The following is a 17,132-nucleotide window of genomic DNA, read 5'->3' on the forward strand; positions in this document are numbered from 1 at the left end:
CCCAGCGTCAAAAGAATACCGGTTTGCAAACCCTTTGAGCCTGAATGAAATTTTTTTAAAAACCCATCAAACTGGGGGCATCTGCCCTGACCTACGTGAGACCTGATCCCTACACTGGGGTACGTAGGCAACTCGGTCAAACCGAGTTCGGTTATTTCAAAAGTAACAAATTCCAATAGCTCTAGAATTGAAAAAAAAAGAGGAAAAGAACAAGTTCTCAAAAAAGAAAAGAAAAAAAAGAGAGACAAGTTCCAAAAGAAGAGAAGTCAATCATTCCAGAAAGAAAGAAAAAAAAAGAAAAATCAATTAACCTTCAAACAATTTACCTTCAAACTAGGGGTGTTCGCCCTGAACTACGCACGACCTGATTCCTACCCTGAGATACGTAGGCAACCTATTCACAGGTTTGGTCGAAATCTTTCTTGAACCTTAAGCCATTCTTTGAAAAGCCCTATCCTACCTATAAAGTCCTTCCGGTGTTCAAAATTAATGATCTAGGTCCCGAAACACAAAAAGTGAAAAAGAAAAAAAAAGAACGGAGTTTGAAGATCTGCTAGACTGAAAACCTGAAATGGCGGTCTAGGCAAAATAGATCATTCCCCTGCTAGATCGAAAACCCGAAAGGGTGGCTTAGGCAAAAGCTAAGGGGATAGCCTGCTGGATCGAAAACCTAGAAAGATGGTTCAGGCAAAAGTTAAGGCTAACACGGTCCGCCAAGTTAAAAATCCCGAAGACTTGGTCATGGTAAAAGAATTATTATAAGAAGACTACAGCCGATATCAAAACTGAAGATCAACAGAAGTTCAGGCAAATTCAAGTGCCATCCTCAAAACGGGGGCATTGAAACTAAGCAATCTTAGGAGTCATAATTAAATCCTTGAGGCATTACTGTTTTAAGAAAAAAGTCCAGTGTTTACCGATTGAGAAACTATTCCTGGAAAGGGTAGACTTACCAAACAAAATATTAACTAAGTCAGAAGTATCACTCTATTTGTCAGTATAGTCAGTCAATCTTTGTTATTCTAAGTTCACTCATTCAGAGCTCCTCAATCCTTTGAGTGGTGCCTTTTATCTAAGTTTTCTCTTTAGAAAGAGTCAATCATCGTCCTTGTGTCCAAATGATGCGACTGTCTCGGTGAAGGAGGCCCGACCTCGTCAGCTCCCTGCGATTGTACCTGAAAGAGCTCGAGAATCTAGTCAAACAACTTCATTTCAAAGAAGATCAACTCAGAAGAATTCAGAAATAGAAACATCAGAAAGCCCACGTAAGAAGATCATACCCCATGAAGGCACCTTAAGCTTGGAAGAGCCTCAGATGTAATGGTGGTTGGGCTAATTTCTCAGAAAGATGAACCATTAAAATTTAGAATTTCCTTCCAGTTAGTTAAATACTATCCTGGTCAAGAAATGTTTATCTAAACACCTATCAAGAGGCAAATCCCGCTTTAATCCCCAGAAGACAAGACCAACAGTCTCTTTGCAAAAAATCTTGTTGAAGCTTCATGAAAGTGTTCCTAAACCATTCTCGTTAGTCATGCTTCTTCATTCCTAAGGTTTGTCGTCTCGTCATTTGTCAAAGTCTTAGTTTCCAATATTATTATCAGCACGATCTCTATTATCCCTGATTTCATTGATTTCAAAAAATCTAAAATTCATCAAATCCAATCTTATGTTAAATTCAAATTCATGAAAAATCTCTAAATTCTTCGTTGTTGAATTCATCAATCGAAGCTATCTCGTTTCTTTGAGCCCGTTTGGGAACGGTGTCTCATTTTTCGAGTCCAGTTGGGAATGGTCTCTTAAAATTCTTCGAGCCCGTTTGTGAATGGTATCACTTTTTTCGAATCCATTTGGGAATGGTCTCTTATCTTCGACCCCGTTCGGGAACGGTGTCTCATTTTTTGAGTCCATTTGGGAATGGTCTCTTATCTTTTACCAGCTCGTTTCTGAACGGTATCTCATTTTCCGCGTCCAGTTGGGAATGGTTTCTTAAAATTCTTCGAGCCTGTTTGGGAACAGTGTCTTATTTTCCGAGTCCAGTTGGGAATGTTCCCTTAAAATTCTTTGAGCCCATTTGTGAGCGATATCTCATTTTTCAAATTCATTTGGGAATGGTCTATTACCTTCTTCGAGCCCATTTGGGAACGGTGTCTCATTTTTCGAGTCCATTTGGGAATGGTCTCTTATCTTCTTCGAACCCGTTTGTGAATGGTCTCATATCCTCTTTGAGTCCATTTGTGAATGGTCTCATATCCTCTTTGAGCCCGTTTGTGAACGGTGTATCATTCTCTGAGTCTATTTGTGAATGGTCTCATATCCTCCTTGAGCCCGTGTGTGAATGGTGTCCCATTATCTGAGTCCATTTATGAATGGTCTCATATCCTCCTTCAGCCCGTGTGTGAGCGGTGTCTCATTTTCTGAGTCCATTTTTGAATGGTCTCATATCCTCCTTGAGCCCGTCTATGAACGATATCTCATTTTCTGAGTCCATTTTTAAAGGTCACATATCCTCCTTGAGCCCGTTTGTGAACGGTGTCTCATTTTCCGAGTCCATTTGTGAATGGCCTCATATCCTCTTTGAGCCCGTTTGTGAACGGTGTCTCATTTTCTGAGTCCATTTGTGAATGGTCTCATATCCTCCTTGAGCCCGTTTGTGAACGGTGTCTCATTTTTCGAGTCCATTTGTGAATGGCCTGCCCGTTTGTGAACGGTGTCTCATTTTCTGAGTCCATTTGTGAATGGTCTCATATCCTCCTTGAGCCCGTTTGTGAACGATATCTCATTTTCGGAGTCCATTTGTGAAGGTCTCCTATCCTCCTTGAGGCCGTTTGTGAACGGTGCCTCATTGTCCGAGTCCATTTGTGAATGTCTCTTATCCTCTTTGAGCCCGTTTGTGAACGGTATCTCATTTTCTGAGTCCATTTATGAATGGTCTCATGTCCTCCTTGAACCAGTGAACGGTGTCTTATTTTCCGAGTCCATTTGTGAATGATCTCTTGTCCTCTTTGAGCCCGTTTGTGAACGGTGTCTCATTGTCGAAGTCCATTTGCGAATGGTCTCATATCCTCCTTGAGGCCGTTTGTGAACGGTGTCTCATTTTTCGAGTCCATTTGTGAATGGCCCCATATCCTCTTTGAGCCCGTTTGTAAACGGTGTCTCATTTTCCAAGTCCATTTGTGAATGGTCTCTTATCCTCCTTGAACCCGCATGTGAACGGTGTCTCATTTTCTTCTAAAAACCGTTTGAGAACAATCTTTGTTCCTTCTCTTCAGAATCCATTCGAAAATGATATCTCATTCTCTCATTGCCCGTTTGTGAACGGTGCTGCATCGGGATTATTTTTCATTCTAAGTTGCGTGATTTTCGCTCTTACAATGAATTCATTTCTCCATTTATTTTGAGCCACCAAACTCAGGTTGTTCAAAGTAAATGATTCTTTTAACTTTTTAATTCCAGGACATCATCTAGGGTCTTGCATTAGGAAGCATTTATGTTGCATCGCTAGTGAATATTTTTGTTGATTAGGCTACGCAAAATGGTTCTGTCACTTTTGCTTTGGCATTTGATGACTACGTCATCTCTACCAAAGAGGGGCATCTGTTGACACCTCCATTTTGCTACACTTTAAAAAAGCAAAAGATTCGGTAGTTTGTCAAGTTTTGAGTCTGTGTTCCACCTACGATTAGGCATCTGCGCATTTTAGGTTAGATTTCGCCTCGTTGAAAGAATTCTGAAGTTGATTCGCAATCCTAAAGGTCTCTAGGGTGTTCCAATGGTATCTGGAAGATGAAAGTTCAAGTTTCCAAACAAGTGAAAAAATCTGCTATTTTTAGAATTTTCAGGGTTCCCCTCATTTTTGCCCATTTTTACGCTACATGGGTATTTTGGTCATTCCCGATGTGTCCCGTTTGACCCCCGAGTTCTATTTGAGAAATCTTGAGTGATTTTATGAATTTTGAAAAAACTGCTATTTTTAGGAACACTCTGGGTTTTTTCCCAATTTTGGTATATTGAGGGTTGTGTTGGTCATTTCTAGTGTGCCTGAGACTATCTCTAAAGTACAACTGAAGAATCCTCGAAAATCTCAAGTGTTTTAGGGAACCTGCTATTTTTAGAAACTCATGGGGCGTTCACATTTTCATCATCTTATGAATATTTCAATCATTTCTCATGTGTCCAAAATCATCTTGAGGGTGGGACTGATGAATTAGGAGTAATTTCGTAAGATTTGGAAAACCTGCTAAATTTAGATCTCTCAAGGTTTTCTCTTAGTCTTGCACTTCGGGGGTATTTTAGACATTTCCAACATGTCATATTTGGTCCCTAAGTTGTGTCTAAGAAATCTTGTGTCCGTTCATAAATTTTCAAAAATCTGCTATTTTTGGAATTTCTCATGGTTTTCCCTAGTCTCGCCAAATTCTTGCACCTCGGGGTAATTTGGTCTTTTCCTGTGTAATTCTTTTAATCCCTGAAAGGTATCTGAGAGATTATGAATGATTTCCTGAATTTTGGAAAACCCGCTAAATTTAGAATTTCTCAGAGTTTTCGGTTAATTTGGAAATTCTGAGTGTTGAGGGCATTTTGGGTATTTTCAAGTGATATCAAATGATCCTGTTTGATATTGCTCACCGAAAGGACCCAACTTTAAAAGTTTCTATTTTTGAAGTTTGACCACAAATACCTTCCATTTTTCCCTTTAGGGGTGAACCAATTTGAGGGTATTTTGGTCGCATTTGGATGTGTAATGGTCAAATATGGGCATTTTGGTCCAAAAAGTTGTTTTCCCAAAAAAGATGGTTCGATCACGTGTTAGGGGTGCACTATAAATATCATATGAGTTGGGTTCATCAATAAAAATTTTGAATTTAAAGGATTTTATTGAATTTTCATTGAAAAAAGCCCAAAATACATGTCATAAGGCCTATTTGGCTAAAGCCCCCAAGGGAGGCCATGTGGATCCACCCATGTGGGTCGGCCCCATAAGTGGGCGCCCCACATGAGGAGGCCACATGCAAAAACGTCCAACATGGGATGAGGTGGTTGGTGACATCATATTTGTTATAGAAAAATAATAAGGAAATGAAAAGTTATAATTAGAAAGGGCTTGTATGGTCAGGTTACTAAAACTGCCATAACTTTTTACCGTTTTGTCTAAAAAATTTGCTATTATAATTGTTTCGAACATCTCGAAAAGATCTACACCTTTCTCGTCTGTGACTTTTCCTGAATCGGCCTCTAAATAAGTAAAAAATGAGCTCAAATGTAGGGTAGACTTTTTTGGGCGAAAATCATTCATAAAAGCTAGTTTCCTATGTGAGAGGGCTTCTAGATTGATCTTGAAGGATCTCCATCGTGTAATTTAGCATTGCTTGGTTTGGAAGAAATCAATATTACAAGTAAATACAATTTAGAAGGTATGAAAAAAGTACGCCATATGTGAGAATTAGAAACTGACTAAAGGTAGGAGTCCTCACATTGGAAACTTCCAAATCCAATATAACCCTAACTTTTTCTATAAAAATAAAGCAACCATAACCTTTGGCCTGGCTCTAGAAAATTCATCCCTCTCTCTCTTCCTTCTTGGAATTCAGTCATCTTCAAGTGTGTTCATCTTTCTCTCAAGTGTTCTTCACAAAAGGGGTTCTTGAACTTCTTCTTCTTCTCTAAGGCATCATATAATCAAGGATTATTGGAGTGTTCTTCGGATATTTTTTAGCGTATAAAAGGGTTGGACAAAGTGTCTATCTCGGATCACCAACCCTAGAGACAAGGATCGTGATCAACGGTAATGATCTCTCTTCTTTGCGAATTAGAACAAGCATGCTAGGATTTTATTTTTGAAATATCAAATCAATGAGTTTTCTTTTGAAATTCCATTATGTTATAGTATAGATTAAAGGCTTTCAAAATCCAAAATTTCAACAAAAAATTAGTTTTCCTCCATATAAATATTAATTTTCTTTCTTTATTCTTCAATATGAATTTAAATTCAATTTTCAAGGCAAGTGTTTGAAAACATAATCTTTTTTTAAAAAATGAATTTTTTTTGGGTTAATAAAAATTTCAAAACTTTTGGAAAGTGAAATCTTGGACCACGGTTTGACCGCCTCGATTTCCATTTTATTTTTCGAAAGATAACCCGGCAAAGGGTTATTTCTTGAAGAATAAAATGGTAAACGGGTCAAATCAAGTCCAACTTTCATGAAAATTTGGTTCCAAACCGATTTTTGGACTTCCAGTTCACTATAAAATATTTGGAACTTTTTGATTATTTTTAAACGGGTTTTATTTTATTTTAATTTTGGGTTACTTTTAAAAAATATCGAACGATTTTAAAAATTGATGAAACTTTTCGGAACTCATGTTTAATTATAAGTTGAAGTTTTCATGGAATACAATTTTTAAAAAGATGTCCTGTTTACTGTTTTCTAATCTATTCTTCGGTTTACGTGTGGTAATTCTTTTTTGTACTAAATTAGTAAATTTTAAAAAAATTTCTTTGCAAATCAGTAACTTAGGTTACTGGAATGTTAGAGAAAATTTTTTAATTGGTTTTGCAAAGTTGTAGTATGGTTTTGTAATTTATTTTAATAAACAGGTTTCAAATCCTAGGAAACAAATTCCATTTTTTTATTTAAAAATCAATTTTATGGAGGAGATTTAATTTTTAAGTTTTAAAATTTAGATAGAAAATTTTATAATCTATTATATATCTACTGGAATTTTTTATTTGACTTTAGGATAACATTAGGTTTGCTTTTTATGTAATTCTTTAGTTTCATCCGATTTTTGTGTGAATTTCAATTGGCATCAAATCGTAATAAAAATCCATGAAGGTCATACAGTAGTCTAATATCATTATTATGTTTATACTGTAACAGTTTGAGTTGATTTGAAATTGATATGCTATAGGTTGCTGTGTTAATCTATAATCTGATTTGAATTTTGAGAAATCAAAAATTGATATCAACTTAATGATAATTCATGAAAAGTATCGAGTAAGCTATAATCATCTATATCTTTATTCTGTGAAAGTTTGGATTAATTTGAAATTGATATGCTATAAGTTACTGTGTTAATCTATGAAATGATTTGAATTTTGAGAAATCAAAAATTGATATCAAATCTTAATGACAATTTATGAAGTTTTTCCAGTAAGCTATAATCATCTATATCTCTATTCTGTGAAAGTTTGGATTAATTTCAAATTGATATGCTATAAGTTACTGTGTTAACCTATGAACTCATTTGAATTTTAAAAAATTGAAGATTGATAACAAATCTTAATGAAAATTTTTCAGTAAGCCACAATCATCCATATCTTGTTACTGGAAATGTTTCAACTGATTTGGAGTTCGATTGCTTAGGATTTCTGTGTAATCCTAACAATCTGGTCTTAATGTTAATAAATCATAATTTAATAGCAAATCAACACAAAAGTCAGTAAAAACCTCCAACAAATCTTAACTTTACATCATGAATTTAATTCCCAACTTATTTGAAATATAAACCTTAGGGTTCATAGATCTCCCATGTAAATTCGTTATACCGCGATAGTCAAACTGCCGAGATCGCAACCACAATCATATACTACTTGGGATTAATCCTGCATAATTGGACTGCGTAAATTATAGTATGATATTGGCTATGAGGTCCACTGTCCACGGAAATCCTGAGAAACATGATAGGCAATAAGATACTATAATTTACGTGGTAAATTATACAAGGGTTGAGAGCACGATTCCCATCCATAGTTGCGATTCGAGGCCGAAACTGGCAAACTATAGAACCTTTGGTATCCCTTTGATATTTAGGAATCGAAAATCCTTAAAAATAAAAAATTAATCAATCTAAAAATCACCAATATCAACAAATTGAATTAACTTAATCAAAGTCTTAGGAACCGTTGAATTACGGCTTCCCATCGTAAGAACCTTTAGGGCCCCTTAAGAACATTTACGTCACGTTGTGTCCTAGGTTTTAGAGAGTCCTAGAGTTATGAGTCCAGCCTCATCACGGTCGTTTGCTATGTATAGCAACCGTGCCATAGATCTAGTTACATTAGTAACCTAATTTTCTCATAAGACAGGCCTAGTTACCTAGGATGTAGGTTCACCTGCATTAGTCTAAGAGATGTTTTGCACTTAGATAAGACCATATAACATCTTAGATGATGTCCTAGGATAATAAATCTTCAACTTGAACTAAATAATCTCTCTTAAACTGTTGAAACAGTCAATCCAGTCTAGATCGGTGTCCTAGATGAGTTGGGAATAAGTAGCTTAGTTTAGGTGCACCGAACTACGATCGACTCTGATTACAGTGAGGCTGGGATACGTAAGCAACTTGGATACTTGAGTGGCATACCAAGCTTGAGTCGGCTCCACACATACGTGGTGGGGTTTTGTATATTAATCCTTAAATTAAAAGTAATTAAATCACTTAGAACTTTTCATGAAATTAGAATTTTAGGAGAACTTTCATTTATATTGAATTCAAACAAATTAAGAAAATCAAGATACACATTTAGGAATTACATTAAAATTAGATTTTAGGATGCATGTCATGTAGTTCGCACTTCAATAGAGTTAAATGAGTCATTTAAAAGAAATTCAAGAGAGTTAACTTTTGGAATCGAAGATCGGATTATCGGGCGAGGATGATGCATGTGGTGGTAAATCCCATACCTTCCATTCTCGTAACCAGGTAACGAGTCTAGATTTTTGGTTATTTATGGGTCCTAGATCCCTCATCTAGGTGGTGACTCTGTCATTCTCCTTTGTGTGAAATTCGGATACTTTTAGTAATCCCAAGTTCACGGAAAGGATGAATTAAATCACACCTTGCTAGGCTCGGCAACTTACCCCTGCCCTTGTGGGTACTAGGTTGCACGTTTGTTTGCACCCTATGGCTTGGTTGTTGCCGGCTTGGTTGGGTAATCAATAATAAAAAAAAAGTCACACGCCAACCGCGTGGGTACGAGAGACCAAGAGAGAGTATGGCGCTTCGCGGGCCATTCCCCTCTCGTGGGATCGGGTCCCACAGTTATTTTTTTGTTTCTGCAGAAAATAAGGCGGGTTTCTGCCGAAACCCAGCGTCAAAGAAAGTAAGAGAATTGAGCATAATGGTTTTTTAAATGAGAAGTCCTCGCAGCCTCCTTCTCTTCCTCTGTTATGGCTAGGGTTCCTCCATCCAATTTGTACTAGGTTTGCTATTTTCAATCTCAGCCCTCCACTTGAAGGTTTCCCTTCTATGCTTTTTTAAGGGTCTGTTCAATTGTGCAGTTTTGGAGGAAAGGAAACGGAAAATGCCCTAATTTTGTGGAAACGGCGTTAATATGGTCGTTTTGTTGGACGGACGTGGAAAAGGTTCGTCCCACGTGGAATCCGTGTTACTTGACGTGTCTTCAGATTTTTCGCCTCTCAAAATCCGTCCAAAACCATCGGATTCTTAAAAATAATCCGTGGGAATCACGCATTATCGGGGTGCTTCCTCTCTCAAGACAAAAAAACAGAAAAAAGCTTATTCTTAAGACACAAAACCCTCATTTCCTCTTAAGCTCGTCTCCGCCCAAGCTTCCCCTCAAGCTCGTCTCCGGCGAAGCCTCCTTCTCCGGCGAAGCTTCCTTCTCCGGCGACTCTTCTTCTGTCGACCCAACGAGGTAAGCTCCATCCCTTTCTCCTATTTCTCCCTTTTTTGTCTTCCTTATTTCTTCCTCCAGTGAGATATCTCCGGCGAGCCTTTCTTCTCAGGCAAACCTTCTTCTTATCTTAGATCCTAACCCTTGATGTTTTCTTCGCTGGATTTTTAGATCCAAAACCTCGACTTTCTTACATCCAAAACCCTCTATTTTTATACTGATTTGTTAGATCCAAAACCCTTTATTTTTATACTAGTTTATTAGATCCAAAACCCTCTCTTTTTTTACTGATTTCTTACGCATGAAACCCTCAATTTGTTGGCCCTGAAACCCTCTTTTACTGATATGTTGTTTTTGTTGGTTTTTTAGCTATGAAACCCTCATTCCATTTGTAGCCATGACATCCTCGATTGAATCAGATTTTTTACTGATTTCTTTTCCGTTTCCGATGCACAACTGAACAGACCCTAAATGAATTCTCTCTTTTATATGGAATCTTAGAACTAGCTTGTGATCTGAGCCATTCACGGTGGCCCATCAAATGATTTTTGGGTGCAACCGAGTGAAACCTGACATTTTTTATGTTTTCTTATTTTTTTAAGCTTAAAAACTCGGGTTGGGTCTGGTTTAACTCGGGGCAGGGCGGGTTCAGGTCGGATCGGGTCTTGTTGAGCTGGAATTCAGGTTGGGTCGGGTGGAGGGTTTGTCAACTCGGCACGAGTGAAACTTGACATTTTTTTATGTTTTCTTATTTTTTTTAAGCTTAAAAACTCGAGTTGGGTCGGGTTTGGGTTGGAGAAAATGGTTCCTCAGATCGGGATAGGTTGAACCTCATTGGGTTGGAAATCGGATCGGGTCAGGCCGGGTTGGAAAAATGGGTTCCTCGTGTCGCATCTGGTTGGCCTCAACCCGACCCGAGTTGCACTCCTAGTGTTGTACCGGATGCGGACTAGAAGGAGGGGATTTGATCCTAGAGAGGGGGGAAATATAACTACTAGGGGTACAACTCTGGTCGGGCGGGTCGGATTTTCCAAAAGCCTACCCTACCCGAGAATTATCTCAGGTCTGGTCGGGTCGGGTCAAATTTTTTACTGGAAAACCCAAGAATCCTAAACCCGACCCTACCCAAGATAGTTTCTCAGGTTGGGTCGGGTTTCCACTTTTTAGCGGAGGATAGTGACTAATTTTAAAAATTGTAGAAAAAAAACAAACCTTCACACCAAAAATTTCTAAATTTATATCATCAAGTGTATAACTTTGAGAAGGACACTTTATTTCCACATAACACACATGATCACCTCAATCAAAACAATTGTATCAATATATTAGAAAATAATTTTCTCTGCTATTCAACAGATGTGTAAGAAAGTCACAGTGCACCCATATGAGTTGGGTTGGGTCTCGAGCTTTTTTTCTTTAAACCCGGCCCTACCCAAGATTGAGTCGGGTTTTCCAATTTAAAACCCGACCCTAAGCAAGACCCATGATTTCTAAACCCGACCCATGTTGTTTTCGGGTCGGGTAAAACCCGACCCAGATTGCAACCCTCATAACTGCCATTATTTTAATATAAGCATTTTAGTGACCCTAACATAGGCAGTCACTAAAAGTATTATTTGCGACCCTAATTTTAAATTCGTTGCTACTACTCTTGCGCCACAAAGTTGGCGCCAAAATATTCACTTTCTACATCCACTTATTAGCTTCCCCATAAAAAAACAGTCCATAATAACCCTATAGCGACCCAACCATGAGTAGTCGCTATAAGTGGTATTTGCAACCCTAATTCTAAATTAGTCACTAATGCTCTCGCACCACAAGAAACCCAATTCTTGGCGCCAGAAAAATTAGTTTTTGCGACCAAGTATTAGCTACTACAATAAAACCGTAGGTAATACAACTATCAGCGACCCATTTTTGGAGTGGTCGCAAAAGAAAAAATATCATTTTAATTTTTGGAGACGACATTAGAAAATGGGTTGCAATTAGTACTATTAGCTAGCCCTTTTTAATTGGGTAGCTAAAAAGAGCTACTACTACCTTTTCTTGTACTTTATACCATTTATATTGAATAAATCAAACAAAATAATGATAGGTATATGTCACGCTCCAAACCCCACCCTAGGCGTAGGACATGACAACGCCGTATAACTGCAAAGCGAGCTCTACAAGTATACAAGGCTAACAGAATAATATTAGATCCAAGCATAAAATAAGCCAAACTTAAAGAAATTTAGCAACGTCTTTTACAGGGTTCACATAATACTCACTGTCTAACTGATCAAATAACACTAAAAGATCTCCAAGGTTAGGCCTCGACTTCCTCATTCGCCTCACGAGGATCTAAATATGAAAATGTTATTGTTAGCTCAAGGGTTCCCATGGGTTCAGCCATTCACATTTACCTTCTTGTTTTGATGCTAGCAAACCCAAATTGATTAGTCTTTATGGACTAATGTGTTGCTTTGTAGTATTGTGCCTTAGACAGGAAACTCAAATGTCAAACCAAAGTTACAACATTTAGCACAATACAACTCCACACACGGCTTGCATATCAACATGCACAATGAATCATACGAGCTTGTACATGCATTGGAGACATCATCCTTAGAAGATGTTCAAGTCAAGAGCTCAACTCACAGATCCCACAAGCATGCCTAGCAAAGTGCCAAAAGATTTTTGGAAATGAACTAGCATTGGTGACCACATCATGTATAATTGAAGATGTTCAAAGAATGGAGGAAGTCACAAGGCCCAAAGAAAGTTGAAAAGTTCACTCACAAGTTGAAGATGTCCAAGAAAGTGCTGAGGAGCCAAGCAATCCAAGAAGACTCAAGGTTATACCTATTATAGATTATATTGGAGTCCTCTTATCAAAATGTAATTGCAGTTTCAAAAGGTTTTGAAATGGTTTTCATAAACAAATTTGACATCTTTGAAAACCATCCTCACACCTATAAATGTGTTTGAAAACCTTGGACAAAAGCCCAAAGACCATGGCCCAAAGCCCTAAGATTTTAATATGTAAAACTAAGTTTTAAAACAGGCTCGGTCGACCGGGGTCTCCTTGGCGACCGTAGGAAGTGTGCTGGAACTCCAGCACCTACCCAAACTTAGAGGGCCGATCGACCGAGGATGGGCTTCTAGAAATCCAGAGGTTGGACCAGTCGAACGCCAGGGTCGGGCGACCGTGGATAGGGTTCTAGACCAAAAATAAAATGTCTAGAAGGCTCACGGCGGGCTACCGTGACACCCCCGGTCGACCGCGGCAGTTCGAATTTTCAAAATAAAAAGTGAGCGCCCAGAAGGGCGGGCGACCGCGACACCCCGATCGACCGACCCCGTCTAAAAAAGTATCCGTTGGGGCTCGAACGGCTATTTATTTGTTACCCAGTTTATTACGGTTTTGCCCCCACACGGTCATATCATTACTTGGGCTATATGTACTCTATCTTTGACCAACTAAACAACCATTTGCAACATCATTTCACATCCTTGACAGCTTAAACTTTGAAATCTAAGGTTGTTTAAAAAATCCTCTTATATTCTTTGATTTGTACATTTACATTTAATAAGGGGATCTCCATAGGGCTTTATTGGTGTAATATTTTGGAGAGATTGTGAGCTATTAATTATTTGTATCAGCCTATCAAGAGGTATTGAGTGAGCTTTCATCTTATTCCTATTCATTGTAATCGGAGTCTACGATTCGGCCCAACAACAAAGGTGAATCCAGCGCGAAGAGGAACTTTTTCCTTTGAGGCGGTTTGCAAAGAGGGATCACTACCTTGGAGGCGGTTTGCGAAGAGGAGTGATTTCCTTCGAGGCGGTTTTACGAAGAGGGATTGTTCCTTGGAGGAGGTGTGCGAAGAGGGTTGATCTTCTTGGAGGCGTTGTTGCAAAGAGGGTTTGTTCCCTTGGAGGCGTTGTTCATTGTAAAGCTTAGGGGTTTGGCATTTGAAGAATCCCATCATAGTGAAGGAAAATCCTAAGAAAAGACCAAGTACATGGGTAGTGGAGTAGGTCCGTTTGTGATCGAACCACTATAAATCTTTGTGTAGTCTCCTTGCTCTCCTACTTGCCTCCATTGGGTGTTTGGTAATATCTAACATTTATTTATGTTTATGCTTAATTGAAGAAGGGTCCTAAGTAAATTTGATTGAAAATTTCAATTACCCAATTCACCCCCCCTCTTGGGTTGCCACTTAGGATTCAGTTATAAACCACAGTCAGCTGAAAAGCTCAGTACATAATAAAGCACTACTCTAAGTATAGGTCTAAGCATGCCAAGGCTCAATAAGGGTCAAACAGAAAGGTCAGAACTGAATACTAAAGTCTCAAATAGAAAGAATGGGTATAATGATAACCAAAAGAGAATATCAAAAGAAAATACTGAACGGAGGTGCAGTCGAAACTAAATAGTATCAAAAAGTAATCAAAGCTAGTATCAAAATAGAAGTCAAAGCCATAATTAAAAACAGAAACCAAAGCTAAAAAGGGTGACCAAAATATAAAAACAATAGTCATTGCCAAAGGGTGTCTAGAGTACAAAGGTCAGAATGCAAACTCCACTTCGAGATCATCGGCTTACTCCAATAAGCAAGTTATTTTCACCACGACTGCCCACGGGTCCAAAAGGTGTGTTATTGCTTACACCGACCGCCCATGGTGTCGGAACTAGTTCCTCAAAGTTCAGATACAAGTTGACAAGGCCAGCGTTTTATCCCACTGACGGGCCAGAAGTTCTAGTGTACTACCCCCACAGTGGGTCCAGAGTTTCCAATTGTATTACCCCCATATGGCAGGGTCAAAAAATAATCCAAGCCTTCACCAAAGTGTCCAGAAACATAAGGTGAATCCAAGGTCCATAACAAATAGTTCCAAAGGTCTAGATAACGGATCCAAAGTCCAAATTTCAAAATAGATATTTTCCAAAGGTTCAGGTGTCATATCAAAGGCTCGTAACGAACTAGAATAACCAAAGCAATGGCGGTGACAAAAGCAACAGGAGTCCAAACAAATGGTATCGAAGAGTTCATAAGGATGAGAGACAAAGCTCCGCTAAAGGATTCCATAAGGGTTTCAAAAGTTCACTTTATAGGTAACTCAACAATATCATGGCAAAGGCAAAAATCAAAGTAATCTATGTCGGTACAAAGCCAAAGTGTCCATATCATAACGAAACTGAAATCAAATGGTATATAGGATAATAAGAATAGCATGCTAGATCCAAGTGATAACTAAAATCGTATAGGTACAAATCGGAGGTACACAAACCATAACATCTGTAATCAAACAGAATGGGTTAACGGTTCACTCAAAATTGTACGTAATATGTACCTGAATGAAGGGTGTTTTCCTCTAATTCGCCATATGAATTTATTTCCTGACCCAAACAAATCATATTTATCATTTAAAAGGTCTTAAGAAATAAACCGAATTAAAGAATCCGAAATCCAAAACCCAAAACAAGATTCACAATTCCCAATGGGTTTGGGCACCTGACCAAGGTTATTCGGGCGTCCGAACACTCCCTTCAGGAGACCCTCAGGCGTCTCTGAAATATTTTTAAAAAACTAAGCCCTCGGGTTTCTTTGGGCCACTCGCTCGGGCGCCCAACCCTATTTGTTCGGGTGTCCGAATCCGCGGGATTGGGTTTTCTCCCACGGCTGCGAGTCGACAAACTTTGCCATGCTCTTCTACAATCTTCCATTAACAATTATAGATCTATAGACGTTTTCCTAGTTTAAATTAGAAAACTAATAAAATTAATTCTTTTAGAACTCATCACATACCTTTAGGGAGAAGCGATTTTCTTCCTCACATATACCCAAGGCAGACCCCTCTCTTTCTCTTTCTCATGTCAAATCTCTGATTCAGCCCAAGTGGGTTTGGAAATCTAGTTAAGCACCACATAATACAAGCATAGTAGCCCATGGCTAACCCCTATACACAACGCTCTCACTAAATACGGATCACCTTCATCTTTTTACTTGAGCCCAAAAAGAGAATATTCAAAGCTCACTTGATGACAAAATTGAAATCCTTGCACGACCTCTAATGGGTTTAAAGTGTTGTTGTTGTGAGTGTGACAAAGAAAAGCCAAGATAGAAGCTTTTACCGTTCCCAAAAGTTGAAACCAACCCCTCCTTCCTTTACAACCACACCCTTACGCATGCTTTACCAAGGTCTCCTTTAATCATGGTTCCTCGAGCTTTGATGAGGAAGTCAAGGAAAACCCACGAAGGAGAACTCCAAAATCGTGTAACCATGGGAGCTTTCTATTTCTCCCTCACTTTCCCAACCCAATCTCTTTCTTATTTTTACCATACACTTAATTTAGAAGGAATCCCATAGCAGCCAAATCCCAAAATTTTGGGTTGGTTAAATCTTTCCAAATCACATCAGTTTACCCACCAAATTCAAAAGTTTGCAGTCACTTTTGTTATAAACACTCCTACAAGCCACAAAATGCTTTAAGTAAAGCTCCTATAAATCCTCTCTTCAAATATTCACATCTCCAATAACTTCTCTTAATAGAACTCTAACCAATTCTCTCTCTCTCTCTCTCTCTCTCTCTCTCTCTCTTCTTGTAAATATAATTCCAAAAATTTCTAATATAGTGCCGTAATAAAAGCGGAGTCATAATACTAAATTTAATATAGGTTCTTATATTTAATGAGGCTGTTTACGTTCGTTTCCTAAAATTTAGAAAGTTATCACCAAAAATTAATATTCTTATTAGGCCATTTTGATAACGACACTCCTTGCAACCTCCAACGATACTTAAGCTTAATTTGGTAATGGCACTCTCTACAAGGCTTTTTTTTTTAAAAAAACCCTGTTTTTAGTAACAACACCCGTTTAAGAGATGTGTTTTCCTTACGATAGGGCTGGGTATTACATTCTCTCCCCCCCCCCCCCCCCCCCCCTTCCCCCTAAAAGAATTTCTTCCTCGAAATTCACACACCAATGACCTTCTTTCCAAAACAATTTCTAAGGTAAGTTGTAATTCACAAAGTGTTACGCTTCCTTACTTGATCTTTCTTATTCGCCATACACATAGGGCAATTCACTTAAGAGATGTCCTTATCCAAAGCTCGGCGCATTATATCATGGAAGATGAGACATGGCTCTAAGCTAGATGTTCACACAATATTTACAAAGTTCGTTCCAAACAATTTTCTCTTAATATTCAAACGAAAGTAGTCAGTCCTTACTTCCAAATGTATATCTTAAATATATACTTATGACATTCGTACAAAAGTTAGGTTTGGGTTTTATAGGTTCATTATATTTCTGACGGTGGGGCCCAAAAATATGAATGATCAGTGATCATTAGTAAAAAGATTTTCTTAGGATCAATTGAAAAGCACCCTTATAATTGAACAACTCTATTGGTGTTCAGAATCGATATGGCAAATACTATAACATATGTTGTTTACTTTTCCTAAAAGGGTCTGAAGTTTAAAATCTTGAGCAGGCAACATAG

The 17,132-nt window shown here is 38.2% G+C and overlaps 1 long non-coding RNA gene across 2 annotated transcripts in view; it reads right to left on the reverse strand.

Moving 5' to 3' along the window:
* LOC143862099 (uncharacterized) overlaps nt 1-15,607 on the reverse strand; it is a 42,386-nt gene extending 26,779 nt beyond the window's left edge. For both annotated transcript variants that reach the window (XR_013240158.1, XR_013240157.1), the window contains exons 1-2: nt 15,436-15,607; nt 14,981-15,026 (exon numbers count right to left, since the gene is read on the reverse strand). This is a non-coding gene — a long non-coding RNA (uncharacterized LOC143862099). The remainder of the gene's footprint in view (nt 1-14,980; nt 15,027-15,435) is intronic.
* Nucleotides 15,608-17,132: the final 1,525 nt, after the last annotated feature.

The sequence above is a fragment of the Tasmannia lanceolata genome, unplaced genomic scaffold (genome assembly GCF_043159265.1).
Source record: "Tasmannia lanceolata isolate RefF3 unplaced genomic scaffold, GAP_Taslan_0.1 ptg000037l, whole genome shotgun sequence".
Lineage (NCBI taxonomy): Eukaryota > Viridiplantae > Streptophyta > Magnoliopsida > Canellales > Winteraceae > Tasmannia > Tasmannia lanceolata.